Genomic DNA, 25,458 nt, shown 5'->3' on the forward strand with positions numbered 1-25,458 from the left:
GTGGTATTTCATGAATTAGACAGAGAACTTATCAGTGTTTAGATCGAAATACACAGCTATAGTTCTTCAACAGAACAATCTCAAGTTACATGAGGCGTCAGCGAAGAGGAGAACAGGCAACAAGTGTGATCTAGAGATATTGTTACAAATCCTGTCATCAATATGATGCATGTTGAATTCAACTGAGTGGCACACTGGTTGCCTTGTAATAAGAAAAGGGGTCACTGCTCAATGGCAGGGCATATATTTTGCACAGACTCTCTTCCAATCTCCAGAACCTCGAAGTAAAGCAATGCCTGAAATCCTGGAGAGCTATCACCAATAAATGTAAAAATTTGCACTAGGTAGAACGGTGGTTTAACTCAAAATTAAACAACCGCCTGTGTTCCTGAGGTATATAGGTTTTGTCAGATATTGGAAGTATTGTTTTTGATTTCAGCTTCCAGAATCTAGTGGATTCTGCAAGTTGTAGGCAAAGTCATTTTTCAAAGTTCTGTTTTTGAGGTATTTTAAATTAGACATTTCTGTTTAAACAATATAATTTACATTCCACTTTCCTCACCTCCGATAGACCTCTGAAGATGCCAACCACAGATGCAGGCAAAGCACCAGGAGACAATGCTACTAGAACATAGCCATACAACCAAAACACTCACAGCAATCCAGTGATTCCAGACCCTTCTACACTGCCATATAATTCAGTTCAAAGCAGATAATCTGGATTTAGTGTAGAAGGGGCTTTTGATAACACAGTCACGTCTTTAATTTTAAATTATGTTGCCTGTAGCCACTTCTTAAATAGAAAATGAGACATTGTACACTGGGGCTAAAGGCAAATGAGTATTCCTGGTATTTCTAAAATATTTAGCCAATAGTTCAAAGCTTGCTCCAATTCAGCAGAAGACCCCATATTAAAAATTAAGCACACATTTAAATGATTTGCAAACAACAATCTAACATTTTGTACAAGGACACTTGCTAGATGTGATTTCATTCAGATTATTTCATGGAGTAAATTGTCTTTCTTATATGGAGATTAGATCTTAACAGACGTATACATTTTCCATACTATATGTAAGAGGAGTTGCAAGATAACATTAGGTAGATATCTGGCCTACACAGTATGTAACCCCAACGAAATCTGGCTTCTCCCTCCAGGATCCAACGTTTTTGAAAAGTGGATTTTGGCAATTACTCTTCATGGGTGAAGAAACTCAGTTAAAGAAATGGTGTTTATCAAATCCAGATTTAAATGTTCATTTCTAATGGCCCTATAATTTGAAATGCAGACCATCTCTAAAAGTATTTGGCAGAAGGAAAAATAATTGCCTCCAAAGCTCAAAATTACCCAATTTGTCAAGATGTGGTATGTTTGTAATTACTGAATGCATAATAAACCCTGAGTCTGTTCCAGTAAACTATAATATGTTTATTACACAAACCAGTATTGACTTTGATTATGTTTTTGAGCATTCTATACGGCTAAACACCTAAATCCTATCATCTCTACACACACACACACATGTTGATTGCTGCAACTTTTGCAAATGCTTTGCAATGAAAAGGTCTCCTATTTTGCAATGAAAAGGTCTCCTATTTTAAACAAACGGGTATTCAAAGTAGTTTAACTTTAATTCTTTAGTTTCCACCTTGTCAATTCTATCTGGTCTCAGCTAACTTTTCCATTTCTGTCAATGATGCCTCTAAGTCAGTGGTTCTCAACATGTGGGTCCCCAGATGTTTTGGCCTATAACTCTCAGAAATTCCAGCCAGTTTACAAGCTGTTAGGATTTCTGGGAGTTGAAGGCCAAAACATCCGGGGACCCAGAGGTTGAGAACCACTGCTCTAAGTGGTAGATTTGCAGTTGCAACTCCCAGGATACATGTACACTGTATCATGAATGCAGTTTGGCACAACATTACTTGCTATGGCTCAATGTAATTGAATATTGAGATTTGTAGTTACCAACAGAGAAAACCTTATAAAACTACAATTCCTATGATTCCATAGCATTAAGTCTTGGCAATTACAGTGGTATCAAGCTTCATTCATTCTACAGTGTAGATGCCCCCTCCCATCTAATCTCTTCTACCATATCTTCTACTGTTAAAAAAAACTACACATGGGAAAGCCTATCATAAAAGGATGAACTGTGACTCATATATCAGAACATGCAGGAATGAACATAATATTACACACAAACATGTTCTTGAGAGTCACTTCAGCAGCACGCATGAGCAAAAATTAAAAAATGATTTAAAAAGTAATAGAGGGTCAGACATAGACAGTATTTGGATGGAAAAGCACCAACAAAGAACAGGTGCTGTAAGCTATGCTTCAGAGAAAAGAATTGGCAAAACCAGTATTCCTTGCCTTAGAAAACCCACTGAAATTCATGGGGTCACCTTAAGTCTATAGGACTCAAACACACACACATTAGCAGAGAACATTAGTTCAAAATGTGTTTTGTGGGATTCATAACCTAATGCTAAAGTAAAACAGGGTCAACTTTCCCATAAGCAACAAACTTCCTTTTGATTAATAAGTGTTTATTGGCTTATGGGAGCACAGCGGGTTAAACTGCTACAGAAAACTGCTGACCAGAAAATTAGCAGTTCGAAGCTGTGAGTCGGGGTGAGCTCCTGCTATTAGCCCTAGATTTTGCCAACCTAGCAGTTTGAAAACATGCAATGTGAGAAGATCAATAGGTAACACCTCAGCAGGAAGGTAAAAGGCGCCCATGCAGCCATTCTGGCAAACACAACTAGGAGGGTCTACGAACAACAGGCTCTTCAACATGGAAAATGGAACAAGAGCTCCTCCCTATGGACAGAGTTGAGCATTGCCTCCAGACATCGAAGATGGAAAGGAAAATCTTTGCCTTTGTTTGTATTGTATGCAGTTGTTGTTACTATATAGAAAGGTATCGAATGTTTGTCTATATATGTGTATACTGTAATCTGAGTCCTCTTGGGGAGATAGAGTGGAATATAAAAAGTGTTATTAATAGAATAGAATATTGTTACAGGAATTAATGGAAATGTATAATTCGGACCAAAACACCATGGTTTGCTTTAAAGTACTTTACACTACAAAACAATCTTAAGTATATTATTTTCAAACATTATTCACTATGTTTTCAGATGTTAATTCAGGATTTGCTAAAGATCACTATGTACTGTAATTTGCATATTGTGTATTGAAATTTATCTAATGTATCTGAAGAAATACGTGGACCGCATGTATAAAGCTTTGCATAGCACAAAGACCAAGCCTGCTATCTTGGAAGCATTTACAAAACAATACACTGAAGTTTATCAGTTTTTCCTCTCCACATCTGAAGGTGGCTTTGAGGTGGCATGCTGTCAAAAGGAGAAAACTCAAAATCTCAATAGGGAGTGAGCACTAGATATTCCCAGTACCAAAGTTTCACTGAAAACAAAACACTGGAGGAAAACAGGGAATAAACTAACTTGGGGAAGGGCAAACCCTTTAGGAGACATTCCCCAAATTGAATCTTCCACTTAAATTAATGGAACTGTATGATGTGGGATCACTCGTGTTTATTTTAGCTCAAGTGCCCCACTAGCTCTTTAGTCAGGTAAAAATAATAATGCCAGGATCATATATATTCATGGCAATTTTTTCTCTTCACAGACCTATGCCCAGAGTATAAAATACATGTTGGTTTTCATTGCTGAACTACTGTCTGAATAGTTAGAATTCAGTTAAAATTCTAACTATTCTAAAGGCACAAGGTCCCATTTGATCTTGGAAGGTAAGCTGGGCCAACCTTAGTTAATTATTGGATGGAAGACAAGCAATGGATAACATGTGCTGTAAGCTATATTTCAGAGAAAGGAACTGTCTAAGAAAAAAACTATTGCATCCATAGGGTCACCATAAGTGAGCAGGCAGCCTGAAACTACACAATGCCCTATACTTATAACTGTATAAGTAGATCAAAATGCTGCTTAGCTTACAACAAATAAAGCTACAACACTATGTCTAAATTTATACTATTAGTTCCTCCTTTCCTTGCTTACTTTCTCCTTCCTTATTCTTTAACTGAAATTTGTATTAACTCAAGAATATGTAGGTCATCCACTTTTAATACTTTTATTAGCCTTACTATTACTGATGGTAAGCTTATATTTATTTTTTTATAATGACTAATTGACTATTCTACCATTCCGCATTTCTGCAAAATTCCAAACTAAATGTGAGTTTACAGGGAGCATAACCAAAGAAAAATATGCCTCACATAAAAAACAGTACATAATTACAGTTACAGTAGAATAAGTGAAGAAAGGTTAGTATGTCACCTGTAGTGTTTAGGTGTGTCGCACAAATGTAACAAGAAACTTCTAAGCCTATGTGAAATAAGCAATAAATCATATATTTTAAAATATATAAATTAAAGGTTTTCATGACATACATTTTGTTCCCATGCACCTCATTATTACAATATATATATGTGCCTGTATCTCTTATAAGGAGTTGATTTAATCTCTGGTTAGCTGATAAAACTGAATTAAAGAGTTGCAAAATGATGCTTATCTTAAAAATGTGTCACCGACATGAAGTGTTTGGAAAGCTCTGTTCTAATGTATTTTTTATTATAATTTTGCATAACATCCATTTTTGTGAATTAATGGGATATATATTTAACAGTATTTTCTAACTCATACATTTGTGTTTATACACATTTTTTCTAACATGCAATTTTGTGCACATTTTTTATTAGAATTCCACTCTAAAATTCATAAATTTTTATCCATGTATTGGTTTAAATGGGCAAAATTGGGCTAAACAAACCTCTGCTTGCTCTCTAGGTTTGGAATATCAGTCAATTGATCAGTCAGATACTGTCAATTCATCAGTCACTTCACTACTTGTTATTTGACTATACTTGAATATTACACAATATTACAAGTGTGGCATGATGCAGGTGGCAGATTTTTCAAAAGACATTATGATGCTATCTTACCAGCATGGGAAAAAATGGAGGGCAACTTGCTCTCAAGGCCTGCAGTGGATAGAAGCAATGAAAGCAGTGCAGAGATGCTTTCCCCTATATCTGTAACTCAGTGGTTCCCAACCTGTGGTCCATGGACTACCAGTGGTCCCCAAGAACGAAAATATGGTCCGTGGCTTCACCATTACCACACTGTTGCCTCAAAACCACATAGCAATGAGAGCGACTGGTCTCACAAAATCCTTTTATAGTGCCAAAGCAATGAGGATGTGAGAGGCTGACTACACACAAAAGGTTACTACTACCACATCAGCTCTAGATTATTAAATATGGTTTTCTGTGGGCAAACAGATGGCCACTACTGGATGGCACATGTTCTGTATCAGAATCTAGAGCTGATGTGGAGTATCCAATGCAATTTTCTGAATCAGCACCCCAAATAACCAAACTGAATCTAAAGCTGACCAATAACTGATTTGTAACCTCTTGGTACTAATGTTGGAGAGTGGTCCCTGGTCAAAAAAGACTGGGAACCACTGCTGTAACTGCAGGTACCCCTAATATGAACACAAGAAATCATCAATGGCAAAGAACCAAATATAGTACTCAATGTTAAAGATAGAGTATTAAATACCAAATCAGAATCAGTTTTATGGATTTTAAGTATTAATGTTTAATACCATTGGCATTTAATTCTGTTTTAATGCTCGTGTATTTGTGGATTTAAAATTGTATAGAAATGCTTTTAATGTCAGCCACTTTGAGTCTCCTTTGTGGGGGGAAAAGGCAGGGTATAAATAAGCATCACAATCATAATCATTCCTGCCATGCAATTCCCAGTCTCTTAAATGATCTTGAAACCTCACAGAAAGAAAATCAACCCATCTAATGTTCTGCTAGAGAAGAGATCTGACAAAACTGTGGACCACCAAAAAGACAAGTAAATAGCAATGTAGAACAAATCAAACTCAAAGTCTCACAAGACGACAACTAAACAGAGGTCGTCATACTTTGGACACATCATGAGATGACGTGAGTCATTGGAAAAAACAATAACAGTAAAGTGGAAGGCATTAGGAAAGGAGGGAGATCATATTACATAGGAAGTGATTCTGTCAAGACCTGAGCAAAGCATTTAATGACCAGGACTCTTGGAAGACACTCATTATTGGGACAAACATGTGTTTTACTTGACATGATAGTAAAGAAAAAGATATATCAGATACAAGGACTACATAGTTTCAGAGGAGACAGAAAGATGTAGTTTCAAAGTTTTACTGTGACACAAATCTCATGCATTTTCAGACTAATCTCAATCAAAGTGATTAACAACTTTTGCCACCCTATGCTCCCTGGAGAATGGGCAAAAAGAAAAAATAAACAAAAGTAAATGGTTTTCTTTTTTAAGCGTGCAATTATTATTTCATAATAGCAGCTATGCAATTCGCTTTTGAATCAAATTATCAAACCTATTGATGACAATTTTCTTTGTAATTCTCATAGCAGGAATATTTTACCACTGTTTGACAATATATGACCAATATTTGAGCAGCCAATTAATCAAAACTTAATGGATGGAGCAAAACCCAACTCTATTTGAAAATATAAAATACAATTATAGTTATTGAAAAATGATCTTCTCCACTAAAGAGTTTTAGATTTTGAATTAGAGAAATTTGATTTACAAATATAGATCCTACCTCCCCCCTCCCCCCAAAAACCAAGTGATTTCAATACACCCAGCAAAATAAATGATGACATTAGTACACAGATTGTCAACAATATAAATTAACTGTATTAGTTTTCTTAGTAGACATACTATTTTGAAGCCAAGATAGCAGTCCTTTGATTAAACAGGCACAAATAATGTATTACGTAACCATAACATGAACCGTGCTGTCTAAATCAAAAGACACACATGGCAATGCCATAAACGTTATCGTACAACAGTCCACAGATTAAATCAAAGTAACAAAGATAATTTTGAAGCTGCAGTTTAATAAGCTAGCTACCTTTATTTTATTTAGTATAAAATAACACATTTCCCAGAGCATTGTCTATCATGAGCACTTGACTTATCTGTGTTATGATTTCATAATACATCACCACAGCACAGTGGATTTAACTACTGAAAAGGTGAAATGCAATCCCCACTCAAATTATTTTAATGTGGGATATGTGAAATTAAATTCTGCTAGACACACATGAGAAATACATTAAGGTACAAAGTGACTGAATAAAGATAACTCCCCAAAATAAAAATAAATTCAAGCATAATAAAAAAATGTCAAAATAATCAGACAAAAAGCTAATTACATCTAGAATTGAAGACCATTGACACCAGCCTTGCAATATAATGTAATTCTATCTAGAACTATGGGATTTAACTGTGGGGAACAGATTTGGAATAGTACTGCATTGAAGTGATTCAAAACTGCAATCTTTCAAATACATTTTTGAGGGGGGGGGGGTTCTCCATTCAAGAGATCATTCATTCAAGATGTAGGGGAGCCGCGGTGACTCAATGGGTTAAACCCTTGTGCCAGCTGAACTGCTGACCTGAAGACCTGAAGGTCTGCCATTCAAATCCACAAGATGGGGTGAGCTCCCATCTGTCAGCCCTCAGCTTCCCATGCGGGAACATGAGAGAAGCCCCCCACAGAATGATAACACATCCGGGTGTCCCCTGGGCAATGTCTCTGTAGACGGCCAATTCTCTCACACCAGAAGCGACTTGCAAGTCGCTTCTGACATGATAAAAAAATCAAGATTTTTTTCTACACAAGAGTTAAACATTGTAAAGGGAAAATGTGCTGCAAAAAGTGGCCCAAACAAAGCAAATGTGATGGTCATTATCTGTTACACCGAAAAAATGTTAATTGCTACCTTTTAAAGCAAGTTTGGAAAACTATTTCTTGATTTCTTCTGAAATAGGCAAAAACATCCAAGATAACTTTATAGTAGGTCATGGATTCGAGGGAAGATGGTTTTCTTTCAAAAGTCAAATATAATTGCATTTATTTTAAACTAGGTTAATAACGGTATATTCGCATATGAGGTAAAAACATCCTAATGGAATTTTGGTGAGGTCCTTTTTTGAATTCAAAGCGCTCTTTGTCTGCTCCATTTGCTTCAAACAGACCATAGACATGTGCCTAAAGGGTTAAAAGGAAGGAATGTGACAGTTCTCCATGTGCAGTCTATAGACCTGGCTGTTCCACTTTCCCTGTTGGGGCTCCAAACTATGCAAAAACAATGCCGCACACAAATGACTATTCAGACACTGAAGGTTTTGTTAAACTCCAAGAATGGCAGGAACCTGAACGTTTTGAAAGTAAAAAAACTGCAATGACTATAATATGTATTCTTAGGGGATACAACCATGAATAGGCCTTTGCTTATTTTACCGCATAGGGAGAATAACTAAAAACTGAAAAAATAATTATTTACATTTACTTTGCAATCACCTGATCAAAAGAATTAATTTCTTGCATCAGAGAGAGCTATTTACACACCAAACCAAACCAAACCTGAGCCATGGTCATTGCATTACTTTAAATGCTTAAGTGCCGCAGGACTAAAGTTAGAGTTTCTGCCGAGTACAGAAGTCATGAAGATGCAAAAGACAGCATTGTATCCAAAGACTGAATGGTGCATTGTAGTTACCAGCAAAATAATATTTCAGATACATCATTCATATGCACAGATAAATCAGTGAAATAATAACACCTAAAAGTGAATGAGAGGTGAATGCCGGCTGTTAAACAAAACATCTGAAGTGAATTAAACTAGATAATAGAAACAAATGAATAAATCCGGGATGAGAAAAGAGAACAAAATAACTATTCAAAGCCAACTGAATGACCAAAAATGTGAAAATTCCCCTGGGCCAGAAGGCAGAGATCAAATGGTCAGAACGGCAACAAGTCAATGTAAATATCCACAAAATGTTAAAATGTGCTCATTGTTCATATTATTACATATATGATCTTTAAAGCATGTGTTGGAAAAGAGCATACAATGAAGTCTAAATGTAAAGGCAAAGAGCTGGGGAGGGAGAGCTGGAGAGAATTAATGAGAAAAACCAGGTAGTCACATCAAAAGTGCGGCATGTTCTTTACCACTTCACATGTGGCATAACGAATGTGTAAACTGTGTATTTTTCACAGCTGTCTTGGATCGGACCCAAACATGTGTACTGTGCCTTTCCTCATAAGTAATTTAAGGGGGATTTTGAGAAAGAAAAGCTTGCCGCAGGTAAAGTTTGCTTGCAAGTGGTATCACCAAAAGCCAGGGGGGTTGTAGGAGGTGTGATTAGACAAGTTGCTATCTATGCTTTCCATGTCTTGCAGAAGTTATAAGGCAAGTTACCAAATCATGCAGAAAAAGCTAACAAGAGCTTCTAGAATCCAGTGCCGTAAACCTTAAAAAAAGTAATTTCTTGAGCCATGTTTTGAGGTGTCACTGTAACTTGGACGTCCTGTTCTTTTGCTCTCCTGTCTTGGCATTTAGCTCTTTTCCAATATTTTGAGTAAGTGGTTCCCTTTACACAAACAGGCAGGCATGCCCACTGATTTATCCAAATAGAGGCAGTTTAGAGGCCAAAACACCCTCATTAAGTGCAGGAGGCAAAGTCCAACGACCTCAGAAATATTGTGATATTTGAAGCAAAAATAGTATCTGGGTTGTTGTGTTGTCTGAGCTGTAGGATCATGTTCCAGAAGCATTCTCTCCTGCCGTTTCACCTGCACCTATGGCAGGCATCCTCACAACCTCTGAGGATGCCTGCCATAGATGCAGGTGAAACGTCTGGAGAGAATGCTTCTGAAACATAACCATACAGCCTGGAAAACTCACAACAACCCAGTGATTCCGGCCATGAGCTTCCGCTGTCAGCCCTAGCTTCTGCCATCCTAGCAGTTCGAAAACATGCGGGAAGGTAACGGCGCTCCATGCAGTCATGCCGGCCACATGACCTTGGAGGTGTCTACGGACAACACCGGCTCTTCAGCTTAGAAATGGAGATGAGCACCACACCCCAGAGTCAGACATGACTGGACTTAATGTCAGGGGACTACCTTTACCTTTTTTAACTGTAAACTTAATACCAAATAAAAATTAACCAAAAAATAAAACTCGGCAGTTTAAAGCAGATAATTCAGTTCAAGTAGATAATCTAGAATCAGATCCTGGGATATAGGCCCATTTGAGAGAATGAAGTTGGTAGCATACGTTTTGTAGACCATTTTCTCAGATGCATAGACTTAAATTGACTTCCCCAGATGCCTATGGAGTCAGATGCTAATACTGCTACCAACTTCACTCTCTCAGCCAGACTGAGGCTGGATCTACGCTGCCATATAAACCAGATTATCAAATCATTATCTGCTTTGAACGGGATTATATGAGTCTACACTGTCATATAATCCAGTTCAAAGTAGCTAATCTGGATTTTATATGGCAGTATAGATCCAGCTTGAGTTTCCTTGTAGAGACAAAAAGTGGGGTATAAATAAACAGAAGAAGAAGAAGCCAGTAAATGTGGTCCCAGTGGTGATCGGCACACTGGAGGCAGTGCCTAAAGACCTTGGTCTGCACTTAAAAACAATTAGCGCTGACAAAATTACCACCTGTCAGCTGCAAAAGGCCACCCTACTCGGATCTGCACGCATTATTCACTGATACATCACATCGTACTAGACACTTGGACATGTGATCAAATATAAAAGGCAGCAAAGTGGTCTTGTTTACTGTGTACTAATCTTGTTATGTGTCTAATAACAACAACAACAGGAAAAGCTGACACGATATGAGGATTTAAAGATTGAACTGCAAAGACTCTGGCAGAGTAAAGGTGGTCCCAGTGGTGATCGGCACACTGGTTGTAGTGCCTAAAGACCTTGGCCTGCACTTAAACACAATCAGCACTGACAAGATTACCATCTGCCAGCTGCAAAAGGCCACCTTACTGGGATCTGCATGCATTATTCGCTGATACATCACACAGTCCTAGAAACTTGGGAAGTGCCCGACGTGTGATCCAATACAACAGACAGCAGTGTGTCTGCTGTGGACTCATCTTGTTGTGTTTCTATTATTATTATTATTATTATTATTATTGTGCAATTTTCCAGCATTGTATATTTCTGCCACTTCTGCAATTGTTCATTTGCATTTTGATTCTGTAGCCCTATCAAGACCTCAAAATCAGACTGCACCTGTACTGGCATAAACCAGTACAGGTGGTCCCAGTGGTCATTGGCACCCTGGGTGCCGTGCCAAAAGATCTCAGCCAGCATTTGGAAACAATAAACATTGACAAAAACATGATCTGACAACTGCAAAATGCCACTTTACTTGCATCTGTGTGCATCATTCAAAAATATATCTCACAGTCCTAGACGCTTGGGAAGTGTTCGACTTGTGATTTTGTGATATGAAATCCAGCATATAAATCTCGTTTGCTGTGACATACTGTGTTTTGTGTCAGTAAAATAATAATAATAATAATAATAATAATAATAATAATAATAATGCTTCTGGAACATGGCCATACAGCCTGGAAAACTCACAACAACCCAATAGTAATATTTTGTTGTTTATTCGTTTAGTCGGTTCCCAATCTTCATGATCTCATGGACCAGCCACATATACAATAATATACTGCCAAATAATTGCAGTATTGCAGTCCAATGTAGTTCAAAGCTCCCTATATGGCTCAACACTGCGGTTCAGACTGTACTATTTGGCAACCAGTGTCGAACCAGGCTGAGGTGAAGACTCCTTTGCATCCCGATATTCCCAACTAACTCGGCCAGGCCTTTGAATGACCGGGGAAGCCTGGGAAGAAGCCTTTGGAGCTCCCCATCGCTCCAGCCCTGAGCCGCCCGCCAAGCGCCTCTCTGGGGATGGAAGAACCTGGAGGCGCGAGTCGAGAGCGCGACTTACCTGGCTGGCTCTGCCCGAGTGGCGGCGGGTCCCGTCCCGCCCAGGCTGCCCCAGTTCTCGGCCCGGAGACCAGGCAGCGGAGAGGGCGGCTCAGGCCTCCTCCTCCGCCTCCTCCTCGTCCTCGCCCCGGGCGACTCCTTCCTCTCTTCCCCTCGGCCGAGGAGGAGGAGGAGGAGGCCAGGAAAAGGCGGCCAGGAGAAGGCGGCACGCTCCAGGCGCAACCAGGAGGAGGAGGAGGAGGAAGAGGAGGAGGAGGAGGAGGGGCGGGAGCGGGGCTCCGGCCCCTTTCAAACCCACGGACTTGGTGCGAGGAGCTCTTTCAGGCCCCGTCTTTCCAGGATCCCTCCACCTTGGCTGTGCTGCAGCCCCTCTTTCAAGTCTTTTTTGTTTTTGTTTTTGAATGACTAACTTTATAAACACCAATCACACGTGAGGGATCTTCTCCAAACACACACCACGACCCACCCAGGAATAGGACCGATATTTCAATCCGCTAAAGAGACTAAAACGAAAGGCACCCGGAGAGGAAAGAAAGAGCAGCACGAGGGAGCCAACTTGGGAATGGAGGGAAGCGGCAGAGTCAGAAGAACCCTTCCCAAACCTGGCCTGACAAAAGGGAAGGATCTAGTTGAGTTGTTGTAAGTCTTCCGGGCTGAATGGTCATGCTCCAGAAGCATTCTCTCCTGACTTCTCGCCTGCATCTGTGGCAGGCACCCTCAGAAGTTGTGGGGTCTATGTGTTATCGAAGGCTTTCATGGCCGGAATCACTAAGATGCTGCAAGTTTTTCGGGCTGTCTGGCCATGTTGGAGAAGCATTCTCTCCTGACGTTTCGCCCACATCTATGGCAGGCACCTTCCGAGGTTGTGAGGTCTATGTATTGTCGAAGGCTTTCATGGCAAAAATCACTGTATTGCTGCAAGTTTTCCGGGCTGTATGTCCATGTTGGAGAAGCATTCTCTCCTGAAGTTTCGCCTGCATTTATGGCGGAATCACTGGTTGCTGCAAGTTTTTCGGGCTGTATGGCCATGTTTCAGAAGCATTCTCTCCTGACGTTTCACCTGCATCTATGGCAGGCATCCTCAGAGGTTATGACAACCTCTGTGGATGCCTGTCATTGATGCAGGCGAAACGTCAGGAGAAAATGCTTCTCCAACATGGCCATACAGCAACCATTGTTGCTACATCTTTCTCCCACCCCTGGACATTCCACAGATATATAAACCCCATTTTCCTAGTTTCCAACAGACCTTACAATGGGTTGCTGTAAGTTTTACGGGCTGCATGGTCATGTTTCAGAAGCATTCCCTCCTGATGTTTTGCCTGCATCTATGGCAGGCAACCTCAGAGGTCATGAAGTCTGTTGGAAACTAGGAAAATGGGGTTTATATATCTTTTTCCCATCTTGGACATTCCACAGATGTATAAACCCAATTTTCCTAGTTTCCATCAGACCTCACAACTTCTGAGGATGCCTGCCATGTATACAACCGAGACGTCAGGAGAGAATGCTTCTGGAACATGGCCAGACTGCCTGGAAGACTTACAGCAACCCAGTGCTTCCTGCCATGAAAGCCTTCGACAACACAAGGGTCTCGTTTCTTAAAAGCTGGAGGGACAGACAGCAAAGGAGGCGAAGGCAGATGCGCGCAGAGCCGAAGGAGGTTTGATTTGCCGGCAAAGAGCAGCAAGGTCTGTCTGTCGGAGACCCAAGACAGTCCGATCCCGCCTTAGGAGCACATCGGACTTTTGCATCCGAACTGCTAGACGCGGAGCAGTAAACAACGAGGCTTGCCAATAAGCCTGGAATCTGTCAGATTTCGAGCCGATCCTAGGCGTGGAGTATTGGGAAGCGAGGAAGGAGGAGGAGGAAGAGGAAGAGGAGGAGGAGGAGGAAGGGATGCCTTACCGTGGAGCCTCTTCTCCCCGCTCGGCTGCCATTGTGTTTTCCTTGGCGGGACAGCCGGGGTCCAGCAGCAGCCTCCTGAGCCCGTGGCTCTCCTTCCCGCTCGGGCTGCGCGTCTGCGAAGGCGCTGCTCTCCTCCTTCCTTCCTTCCTCCCTTCCTTCCTTGACTCCTTCCTTCCCTCTTTCCTTGCCTCCTCTCTTCGCTCCTGCTCGGCGTCCCAACTGACAGGGAGACCCAAGGCCAGGCGAGCATGCAAAGCAGAAACCCGAGCGCGCCTTGAATGAAAACACGGGCGACGGAAAGTGTCGTGGGCTTTGCTGTCTCTCCCCTCCCTCTCTCCCTCCCTTAAAATCAGAGTTACATAATGTATTAATTGGTTGCTATTAACGCACTTTTATTGAGCGTAGCGCACAGAAGTCTGATTGTGAGCGAGGAGTGTTTTCAATGAAAGTGGAGTTATTTTAGCTGCAGACGTGTTTACATTTCTGTGGTTTCGTCTATAACTTTCTCTTTTTCTTGCCTCAGAATCCAGCTCCGTGAAGCAAAGCCCTTCTCTCCCAGACATTCCAAAAAGTCTGCCAAAATCAGAAGGGGGGAAAAGAGAGGGGTTTTTTAAAAAGGCACGCGCATATAGAGACCCCCAAGTCTGGGTCAGGCCAAGGACTGGATCTCCCTCCCCACTTTCTCCAGTTCAAAAGACTCCAGAGCTCCATTTCCTGTTTCTAAGGACTGGGTCTGCAAGGAAGGAGTTTAGACACACTTTGTACCAGATACACACTCTAATTCCGAAATCCTTTCGCTCGGGAAATGGAAGTTTAGACATTAACCTTCTGGCAGGGGTTCTATATTGTAAGGAACACACCACATGAAGAAAACCAATCTGCTTTGCCCTAATAGTTTCCTTGTCTACACTCACACTCATTTGAAGCACCTGTCAAGAGCTCCTGCATGTGCACTAGCAATATCAGGAAAATCCATTTTGTGTTGTGCTGAAATATGCTTGGATCTGGAGAAGAGCTCACTTCTCTTCATCTATATATGACACTATGGTGGAAATCCAACATATTTTTAGTATTGCAGGCCCAACAAACAGTCTCCCATTATCAAGTGAACTCTACATTTTGAAATGCAAGATGCATTGGCAATAACCTTTGAGAGTTCTTGGAGAAAGGAGGAGTCCCCACAGATTGGAGGAGGGCAAATGTGGTCCCTATCTTCAAGAAGGGAAAAAAGGATGACCCAAACAATTGCTGTCTGGTCAGCTTCGTGGGCACCACAATTGAAGAGAGATATTGACAAGCTGGAATGTGTCCAGAGGAGGGTGACTAAAATGATCAAGGGTCTGGAGAACAAGCCCTATGAGGAACGGCTTAAAGAGCTGGGCATGTTTAGCCTGAAGAAGAGAAGGTTGAGAGGAGACATGATGGCCATGTATAAATATGTAAAAGGAAGTCATAGGGAGGAGGGAGCAAGCTTGTTTTCTACTTCCCTGAAGATTAGGACATGGAACAATGGCTTCAAACTACAAGAAAGGAGATTCCATCTGAACATGAGGAAGAACTTCCACTGCTGAACAGTGAGAGCTGTTCAGCAGTAGAACTCTCTGCTCCTTCTTTGGAGGCTTTTAAACAGAGGCTGGATGGCCATCTGTCAGGGGTGCTTTGAGTGCAATTTTCCTGCTTCTTGGCAGGGGGTTGGACTGGATGGCCCACGAGATCTCTTCCGACTCTATGATTCTATGATTCTATGTCAATACCAGGCAAGATTCTGGGAAAGATCATTAAGGAAGTGGTCTGCAAAGACTTAGAAATGAATGTGGTTGTCAAAAATAGTCAACATGGATTTCTCAAAAATAAGCCAGACAAATGGGGGAATCGTGGCTCGACAGCAGTATGTGTGAAAAAGATCTTGGAGTCTTCATGGACAACAAGTTAAACATGAGCCAACAATGTCATGTGGCAGCTTAAAAAGCCAATGGGATTTTGTCCTGCATCAATAGGAGTATAGTGTCTAGATCCAGGGAAGTCCTGCTACCCCTCTATTCTGCCTTGGTCAGACCACACCTGGAATACTGTGTCCAATTCTGGGCACTGCAATTAAAGGGAAATGTTGACAACCTGGAATGTGTCCAAAGGAGGATGATTAAAATGATCAAAGGTCTGGAGAACAAGTCTCATGAAGAGCGAATTAAAAAGCTGGGCATGTTTAGCCTGCAGAAGAGAAAGCTGAGAGGAGACATGATAGCCATGTATTAATATGTGAGGAGAAGTCATAGGGGGGAGGGGGGAGGCTTGTTTTCTGCTGCCCTGGAGATGAGGATGTGGAACAGTGGCTTCAAACTACAGGAAAGGAGATGTCACTTGAAAATTAGGAAGAACTTCTTAACAGCGAGAGCTGTTCAACAGTAGAACCCCCTGCCCTGGAGTGTGGTGGAGGCTCCTTCTTTGGAGACTTTTAAACATCTCTCAGGGGTATTTTGAATGTGATTTTCCTGCTTCTTGGCAGGGGGTTAGACTGGATAACCCACGAGGTCTCTCCAACTCTATGATTCTATGATTCTTTGTATTTTAAAAAAATTATACCATTATTATATGTGCTCAAAATTCTATATAAAACAAAACCTACTGCAGTTTTACAGCTGGGGATGAAAACCTTCAGATGCATGTCCTCTGGTGTCTTTCCCTTAAACTTTAAAGATTAAGCCAAACCAATTCATCCTAAAATCTGTACAATAAGCTGTAGGGATTCTGGCTGGGCTTCTACTTTAGGAGCACTGGAATATTCACATATGAATCAGATATGAAAATGCGAAGAACTTAGCCGACCTAACTAGTGTGGTTTGTTGTCATTTGCTAGTCATTTGTTGTCATTTGACTTCAACTTATGGCAACCTTATGAATGTGAGCCCTCAAAGAACTGCAGTCACCAATAGCCCTACTCAGAGACAATTCAAAATGAAAGAGCTAGAAGTGCAGGAAGACCAGACTCCCAGGTTGGAAAGCTTTTGTGGCTGCCCTCAGTGAAGCAGCGGTTAGCATATGACATAATGGTCCTAGAGCCACTCATGTAGCCCTCCAAATGTTGATGAACTGTAACTTGCAACAGATGATGAAGCCAGAAGAACTGGTGGTGAGGAAAGCTGGAGTCTTCAGCTCAATAACATCTGGAAGGTTTCATGTTTTACAGCTTTCTTTGCACAATGCATGGAATAAGATGTGGACTAGAAGGTATCACCTGGGGAAAAAAGATCAAGCCTATGTTATGTCATAGATTCTAGGTTTTCTTAAACAGTTCAAGTTTGCTTTTTGGTTTTAATTTATATATTAAGGTTTTTTTATCACTCCACGTTTGTCCTCAACAATCTTGAGGTCTCTAGATCTTATCATGAGATGCCATCCAGCATGTTTCATCATTGCGCATTCTATACATTCCATACCAAATCTGAGATGAAAAGCCATCTATGTCCATTTGTTTATACTATATTTCATCAACTTGTCACCCTCCAGATGTATTGGACTGTAACTTCCATTATTATTGAACTAGCACTGTTGAATCCCTAACTCTGGCAATGCCATCATTTTTTCTGAGCAAAGTCAATTGATTGATGACTGGAGATGATAAGATGTGTAATCCAACACATCTGAGGGTCAAGTGGTTGGTCAAAGTCGATTTCATCATACTGAGTTTTCATTCAATAGATTGTCTAATTGTATTTTAAAATAACCTTTATATAGTTTAATAATATCTCCTTGTGTACTTTGAACTGTATTTAATATCTTGTAATACTGGGAGAACTGTGAAATATAAATGAATGAACAAACAGATGAACATTAGGTATCAAGCCAGGCATCAAGGGGCTTTCTCTTTAAAATGCACTTCCATTTTTGATCACAGAAAGACATTAATTTATGGTTATGAGTTATTAGAAGAACAAAAATATACTCAACTAAAAACTTTACACTATTAATATCTAAGCATTAGACTACAACTCTGGACACAAGAGTTTGAATCCTTGCTTAACCACAAAATGTATTGGGTGATCTTGGATAAGTCAAACTCTCTCAGTCTCACAGGAAGGCAATGGCAAACCTCTTTTGAACAATTCCTGCTAAGAAAGCCTCATGATAATTTCACATTGGGGTTTCCATAAGTCAGAAATAATAATAATAATAATAATAATAATAATGTAGTCTTTGGCACACTAGGTGCTGTGCCAAAAGATCTCAGCCAGCATTTGGAAACAATAAACATTGCCAAAACCATGATCTGACAACTGCAAAAGGCTACCTTACTTGGATCTGCACACATAATTCGAAAATACATCACATAGTCCTAGACACTTGGGAAGTGTTTGACTTGTGATTTTGTGATACGAAATCCAGCATATAGATCTAATTTGCTGTGACATACTGTGCTTTTGTGTCAATAATAATAATAATAATAATTCAAAGAAATGCTGCAAACTGGAAACATCAGCAAATGGTTAACAACTGGGAAGACGTGTTTGATACAGAAACATCCAGCAAAAGGGATAATACCAGGAAACAACAGGCTGATAACATGTCTGTCTACCATGTTCAAACTGTCGACAGGCATAATAGTTGATCAAATCCAGGATCACTTGGAGGCAAATAACATTTTGCCAGTAGAAGTAGGGGCATGAAAAGATCAGCTACTGATTGACAAAATGATACTGGAAAATTGCAAAAGCTGCAAAACAATTTTCTATACAACTTGGATTGATTACAAAAAAGCATTTGACTCACTGCCACATTGTTGGATCATCAAATGTCTGGATGTCATCGGGGTGTGTGAAAATATTAGCAAGTTTACTGAAAATGCAATGAAACAATGGAAAACTGAGTAGTTTGTGGACAATGAAAGCTATAGAACTGTTAACATCAAGAGAGGAATTTTCCAGGGTGGCTCACTGTCACCACTGTTGTTCATCATTACAATGATCCCACTATCAGTAATTCTATAGAAAACAAACCTGGGCTACCAAATGGCAAGAAAGTCACCAAAAATCTCCCACTTTACAGAAAATCAAAAACTGAAATCCAGTGACTGACCAACATAGTCAGAATCTTCAGCACTGACATCATGCATGGAGTTTGGCCTAGACAAATGTGCCACAGTGGCATTAAAGAAAGGGAAAATTATTCACAGCAAGGGTATAGAGATGCTAAATGAGCAAACCATAAAGTGCAATCAGCCTGAAGCCTATAAATATCTGACCACACTACAGCTGGACAATATCATGTGTGGGCATGTGAAAATGTGGTCAGCAAAGAATATGTCCAAAGGGTTAGAAAAATTCTGAAGAGCAAATTAAATTGCAGAAGTATGATCAAGGCTATCAACATGTGGGCCATCCCTAATGAACCTACCCAAATTAAGATGTCCATGACAATGGAATCAATGTGTATCACGTCATCTTGATTTTTATTTATTTGTTTATTTATTTATTGTGTCAGAAGTGAATTGAGAAGTGTGTTTGTTTGGTTGCATGCTGCAAGTCACTTCTGGTGTGAGAGAATCAGCCATCTATGAAGATGTTGCCCAGGGGATGCCCGAATGTGTTACTATCTTGTGGGGAGGCTTATTTCATGTCCCCATCATCTTGATTCATCACTTATCACTACCACTGGTATTATTATCACTCTGTTTGTTACTGACATCATAAAATTTATCAGATACTAAATGATAAGAAAAAAAGATTTTTTTAAAAAAATATTTATTACAATCTTTATACCTTTAAATAGCAAGGTCTAATGGTCTATAATTAAATAGACTAAAACATATTTAACATCTTAAAATGTTAAAACAGGTTAAAGGGCTATAATAGTATGGAAGAATGTATGGGTACATTTGCAAAAGCTGAAAGGAAAAGCAGCCCAAAGGTTTAAACAGAAAGTATTGTTTTTGCTTGAGAGTAAAATGAAGCCAACACCAGTGCTAACCAGGCCTAAGGATGGAAGCAAAGCAAAGAAGACCTTGTCCTATGTCCTCCTAATGGGTTGGAGACAGAGGGAGGACCTCCTCAGAACACCTCCATAGTGGTATAAAAATGTGTTTCAAGTTTTGAGGACAAATGTCATTTATAGCTTTGAATGTTATCTCCAACACCTTGGATTCAATCCAGAAGCACATGGGCAACCAATTCAATTCCCTTAAGACAGATGTGATGTGGTTTCCATATGACATTCTAGTCAGCAATCTCACTGCAGTGTTTTGCACTGACTATAGTTGCCTAATCATTTTAAGGGCATCCCCACATTGAAACTAATATAGTCAATAATATATTATAGTGGTCTAACGTGGATGTTACCAGTGCATGTGCGACTATGGCTTGGTTGTCACTTCATGCTGCATTGCCTCCTCATACAACAGTCAAATATATATGCAGCAGTTAGATATTCAGACACATTTTTGATGAAATTAAAAAAAACTGGTGATAAGCAGGAGGCAAATCATAGAAACTGTTCATTAGGATTTTGAGCCACTCTAAGCCAGTGGTTCTCAACTGTGGGTCCCCAGCTGTTTTGGCCTTCAACTCCCAGAAATCCTAACAGCTGACAAACTTGCTGCAATTTCTGGAGACCCACAGGTTGAGAACCACTGCTCTTATAGACAGGCCCTATATCCCAGGATCTGATCTCAAGTTTTCTGCTTCAGTTTGGATTATATGAGTCCCTACTGCCAGATAATCTGGGATAAACAGAAAACCTGGGATCACATCCTGGGATACAGGGCCTGTCCAGAAGGGACCTAAATTAAATCAAAAGATTCTATTATATCAAGAATGGTCAGCCTGTTTTGTAGGACCTGATAGACCATCAGTCCCAAACATGAAAAATGGCCACAGATGGTGGAAAGTGTAGTCCAATAACTTCTACAGCAGTGCTACTCAAACTATGAGTAGTCTGTGAATCAGTGCTGGTCTGTGACCCATTGGCTACTAGAATGTGGAGATTTTCCAGAAAAGAAAGAGAGAGAGAGAGAGAGATCGAAGAAGAAACAATTATAGCTAATGGACACATATTTGATACTGGACACTGGCAAATTAGAAAACAAAATGCTGTTCCTCACATCAAATAATCTTAAAGGCATGTGTTCCCCCAAAAGAAACCAATTAAGAAACCTTTTTGCCACTCTAGTAATGGAAGAAATCTCAGTAGGTGGCTCCTACCAGGAGAATGACAGAATACATCCTGCAAAGCCAGATTGATGGGAACTAGGGGAAAAACATACCCAGAACATAGATAGCATAAAGAATGGCAGTTGTGTGGCACATCAGGTCTCCAGATTAGAAGGACTGACAAAACCTTCTTCCAGTTCTGTTCAAAATGCAATAAGATGCTATTTTATAAAAGTCTATCTCACCTACAGGGATGACAAAAGTTGAAATTTTGACCCAACTAGAAGGTGAAGAGACATATTTTAGGGGAGCCATTGAGTACAACTATGTGTGTATATGTGTGTAAGGATTACTACCATCAAACATTTGTTTTTGAAAGAGAAAAGAGAAGTAAAAAGGTCTCTGCAGAAGATGTTTTATATTAATTTAAGTATTTGTTGCTGGAGAATGTCAGGCTCTCTCTCAATGAAATGTCCTGCGTGGGCTGCCACACCTGCTAAATATAACCCCCTCTTTCTTTTGAAATCCTATAAAGAGGCCTTTAAAGGTTTACATCCTCCAATCTGGAGGTTTAATTGCTTCATTTATAGTTTTTTTAAAGGTCTTGTAAATTTCAGAATTTGGGGATATTTCAAAGATGAAGGGACTGCTCAGTGAGGATATGAGGACTGAAATTTGAAACAATTCACTGTGCTAAATAGAGCATTGATTCTATTATGAAAGGGGAGGGAGGAGGTCCAACGTCTTATTCTGCCAGTTATTTGGGTAACTATTCCTTGCACTGATTTTATAGCTTACAAGAAAGTTCAAGATGAAAATAAGCAGCACAGGTTCACTATGGTAAGTGTACACTAGGGGGGAAGTGACAGATTCTGTCTTATATAAAGTAATGGAGAATGATTACCATGTTAATATTCTTTCATCTACAAAACACATATATCTAGTATGAAGAGATTTGTTGTTGTTGTGCGTCTTCAAGTCATTTCCGATTTATGACCATTCTAAAGAGACCCTATTATGGGTTTTTCTTAGCAAGATCCGTTCAGTAGAGGCTGCCTTTCCCTTCCTCTGAGGATGAGAGAATGTGACTTGTCCAAATCACCTAGTAGGTTTCCATGGCTGAGAAGGAATTCAAATCCTGGTCTCCAGGGTTATAGTTCAATTCACTGTACCACATTGGCTTTCTGTTATTGTTATTGTTGTTGTTGTTGTTGTTGTTGTTGCTATGTGGTTTCAAGTCATTGATGACTTATGCAACTTGAAGATAAAACAAGTTAAGGCTTCCCTATTAAAGTGTTTTCTTGGTAGATGCCCTTCCTCTATAACTGAGACAGGGTGATTTCCCCAAGGACACCAAATGTGTTTTCATGGCTAACCTTGGTCTCCAGAGTCATAGTTCAACCACCATGCCTTGCTAACTACAGAAGTACCCTCAAAATATGAAATATGAAAATTACTAATTTTCTGCTTGCCTTATTTTTATCAATAAAGGATATGCATAATTTGATTAGATCAAGACACAGAAAAAACATAGAATTCATATGCAGCAAGTACCATCTTTTTCTTTTTAGTTAAAAAGTATATTTGAGACAGCTTAAAATTCTACATCAACAGAGAATGATTTAAAAACTCATGGCACATAGCATAAGCAGTTTAATTTATCATTAAGTGCTGTTGGAATTCAGGGGTTGTTTTCTGATTCTGGGCTGGCAAAACTCTCTAGGACAGAAAGGTAGTGAAACAATGGCAGTCTGAAGTATGCCTCTTCTGCCAATGTGGGCTTACAATAAAATCAACACAGACCAGCCACAGAGAAGTGGAGTGGGCTCACTCCACAGAGAAGTGGAGTGGGCAAAACCATCAGAGTTTCACAAGGATATTGTAAAAAGTCTAGATTACTCCCTAATGCAGAATAAAATTAAAATCAAAATTGGCCTTCATTGGGATCACCAAAATATCACCAAAACCACAAGTTTTTGAGAATTCCATAAGCGAGAACAGATCACCCATAAGAAACATAAACGAAAAGGCCAAAACAAATCTAGTTCCCATTTTTTTCCCCAGTGTTGGGCAACACTATTACACAGCCTCATATTTATTTGTTTATTGTATCAGGAGCAAACCTAGGGTGTATTTGTAATGTATTTAAAAACACAAAGTTGAAAAAAATCTTGGAATTTTACTAAATGTCCTTTGATCAGTAGTTGGCCATTTTGAGTGCCTCTGGTGGAGTCCTCCATTGTGCATGTGGCAGGGCTCAGACTGCATTGTAATAGGTGGTCTGTGGTTTGCTCCTCTACATTTGCATGTTGTGGACTCCATTTTGTGGCCCCATTTTTTAAGGCTGGCTTTGCATCTTGTAGTGCCAGAGCACAGTCTGTTCAGCACCTTGCAAGTCACCCAGTCTTCTGTGTACTCAGGAGGAAGTGTCTCATCAGATTATTATTATTATTATTATTATTATTATTATTATTAAACTTTATTTGTACCCCGCTAGCATCTCCCAAAGGACTCGATGCGGCTTACAAAGGCCAAGGCCTCAATACGCAACATAACAATACACCTAAAGGTTTGAGCCACTGATTGAGGTGCTGGGTTTTAACGTCTCACTTTTGGATTCTCACTGGCTAAGGTGTTCCTGCAAATATCTCTGTAGATCTTAGAAAACTATTTCTTGATTATTATTTTTTTGTTGTGTCAGGAGCGACTTGAAAAACTGGATGGGTCAAAGATGTCACTACCCTGGTCCTTTCATAATTGGCTGCTGCTTCCTGGCGGATGTCCAGTGGTGCAATACCAGCTATTTGTGCTCACCTACTGTGTTTGTGATGGTAGTAGAACTGGGAAAAGTGCCCCTCCTGATGACCCCAGATCCCAGACCAGCTTATACAGGAAGATACAACCTGCAAAACTTTATCTGAGCCATAGAGAGCTTAATAATACCCACCACTTTGAAGTGTTTTCAGAAACAAACTGACTTTCAGTAGGGCCATTTCAACAGTAGTGTAGTATAGATTCTGTTAACATGCCTAAGGTAACAGTCTGGCTGTGATATGGACCATCTGAAGTTTCCAACAGTTTTCAAAGGCAGCCCCGAACAAAGCACATTACAGTAGTCCAAATGAGACATGTCCTCATCCAATGCCTCAAGAAACAGGCATTTGAATGTCAAGTTTCCTGCATGGTTGGCCACTAAGGGGATAATACCTATCTTTGTTCCATAGCCAGGTCTGAAACCAGATTGAAATGGATCATTCAGGAGGATGAAGTGTAGATTGTAGGGAAAGACAATTTAGTACAAATTGTCATGATTTTTGCTAAATCATTTGGTGACTGTTATATTTAACTGTTTTTATTACACACATCAGTTCTTAATCATCCATAGTGACCACAAAATGCTCCATAAAACTGCATAATGCATAACCCTATCAACTTGCACAGAATACACAAAGAAGATGATATGAAACACATTGTACATCTGCCATTGAACTCTAGTGACAAATTTATGCAGGACTGCTCAGAGAAAGAACTGTATTCTTTTTAAAAAAAACAATAATGGCAAATGTATTTACCATTTTAAATAGGAAACTCAATTTTCCATTATATATGATAACAGGTTGTGTGTAGAAATTAAAGCACATATCTTCCTTTTTTCAGACTGTAATATCATTGAATTCAATGGAACTGTTTTGGCATGAACAACACCCTATAAGCCAGTGGTTCTCAACCTGTGGGATCCCAGGTGTTTTGGCCTACAACTCCCAGAAATCCCAGTCAGTTTACTAGTTGTTAAGATTTCTGGTAGTTGAAGGCCAAGACATCTGGGGACCCACAGATTGAGAACCGCTGCTATAAGCCATGTTTTAAGGTTTAAATCAGTGGATCCCAACCTTTTATTGACCAGGGACCACTTGACTGGGGACCACTTTGACCAGGGACCTCTCGCCAACATTAGTACCAAAAGGTTTACGAATACGTTTTTGGTCAACTTTGGATTTGGTTTGGTTTTTTGGAACAGATTCAGAAAATTGCATTGGATAGACCACATCAGCTCTAGTTTCTGATAAAGAACATATGCTATCCAGTAGTCACCATCTGTTCGCTCAGAGAAAACCATATTTAATAAGCCTTGGCACTGTAAGAGGGTTTCGCAAGATCAGTTGTTCTCCTTGCAACGGTGTAATAATGGTGAGGAGGCAGACCATAATTTAATTCTTGCAGACCACTGGTGGTCCTCAGACCACAGGTTGGGAACCACTGGTTTAAATGAAAACTTGCTGAAATTGTATTTTAACTAGCTAAGGCTATGTGTGTGTGTTTTACCTTCTATTTCTTTCTCAGATGTGATCAGGAATGATAGTACAAATTAACCCATCTGGTAAATTGTTTTCTTAGACCAATTTAGAATATCATTTTCTTTATTGTGCGATTGGGCCTGAAATAATATAAGTGTATTTGTATACATTTCAATTCTTGAAGTTAATC

The 25,458-nt window shown here is 39.8% G+C and overlaps 1 protein-coding gene across 10 annotated transcripts in view; it reads right to left on the reverse strand.

Moving 5' to 3' along the window:
- The window catches only part of ERG (ETS transcription factor ERG), a 140,908-nt gene extending 126,759 nt beyond the window's left edge, over positions 1–14,149 (reverse strand). For 5 of the 10 annotated variants that reach the window (XM_060770335.2, XM_060770332.2, XM_060770331.2 and 2 more), the window contains exon 1: positions 13,835–14,148. The gene's annotated coding sequence lies outside the window, so the exon portion shown is untranslated. Of the gene's footprint in view, positions 1–11,927; positions 12,266–13,834 lie in introns of those variants that run through there. The other 5 variants (XM_060770336.2, XM_060770333.2, XM_060770330.2 and 2 more) reach the window with 4 other exon arrangements.
- Between the last annotated feature and the right edge of the window lie 11,309 nt (positions 14,150–25,458).

Source organism: Anolis sagrei, chromosome 3 (assembly GCF_037176765.1).
Source record: "Anolis sagrei isolate rAnoSag1 chromosome 3, rAnoSag1.mat, whole genome shotgun sequence".
NCBI lineage: Eukaryota > Metazoa > Chordata > Lepidosauria > Squamata > Dactyloidae > Anolis > Anolis sagrei.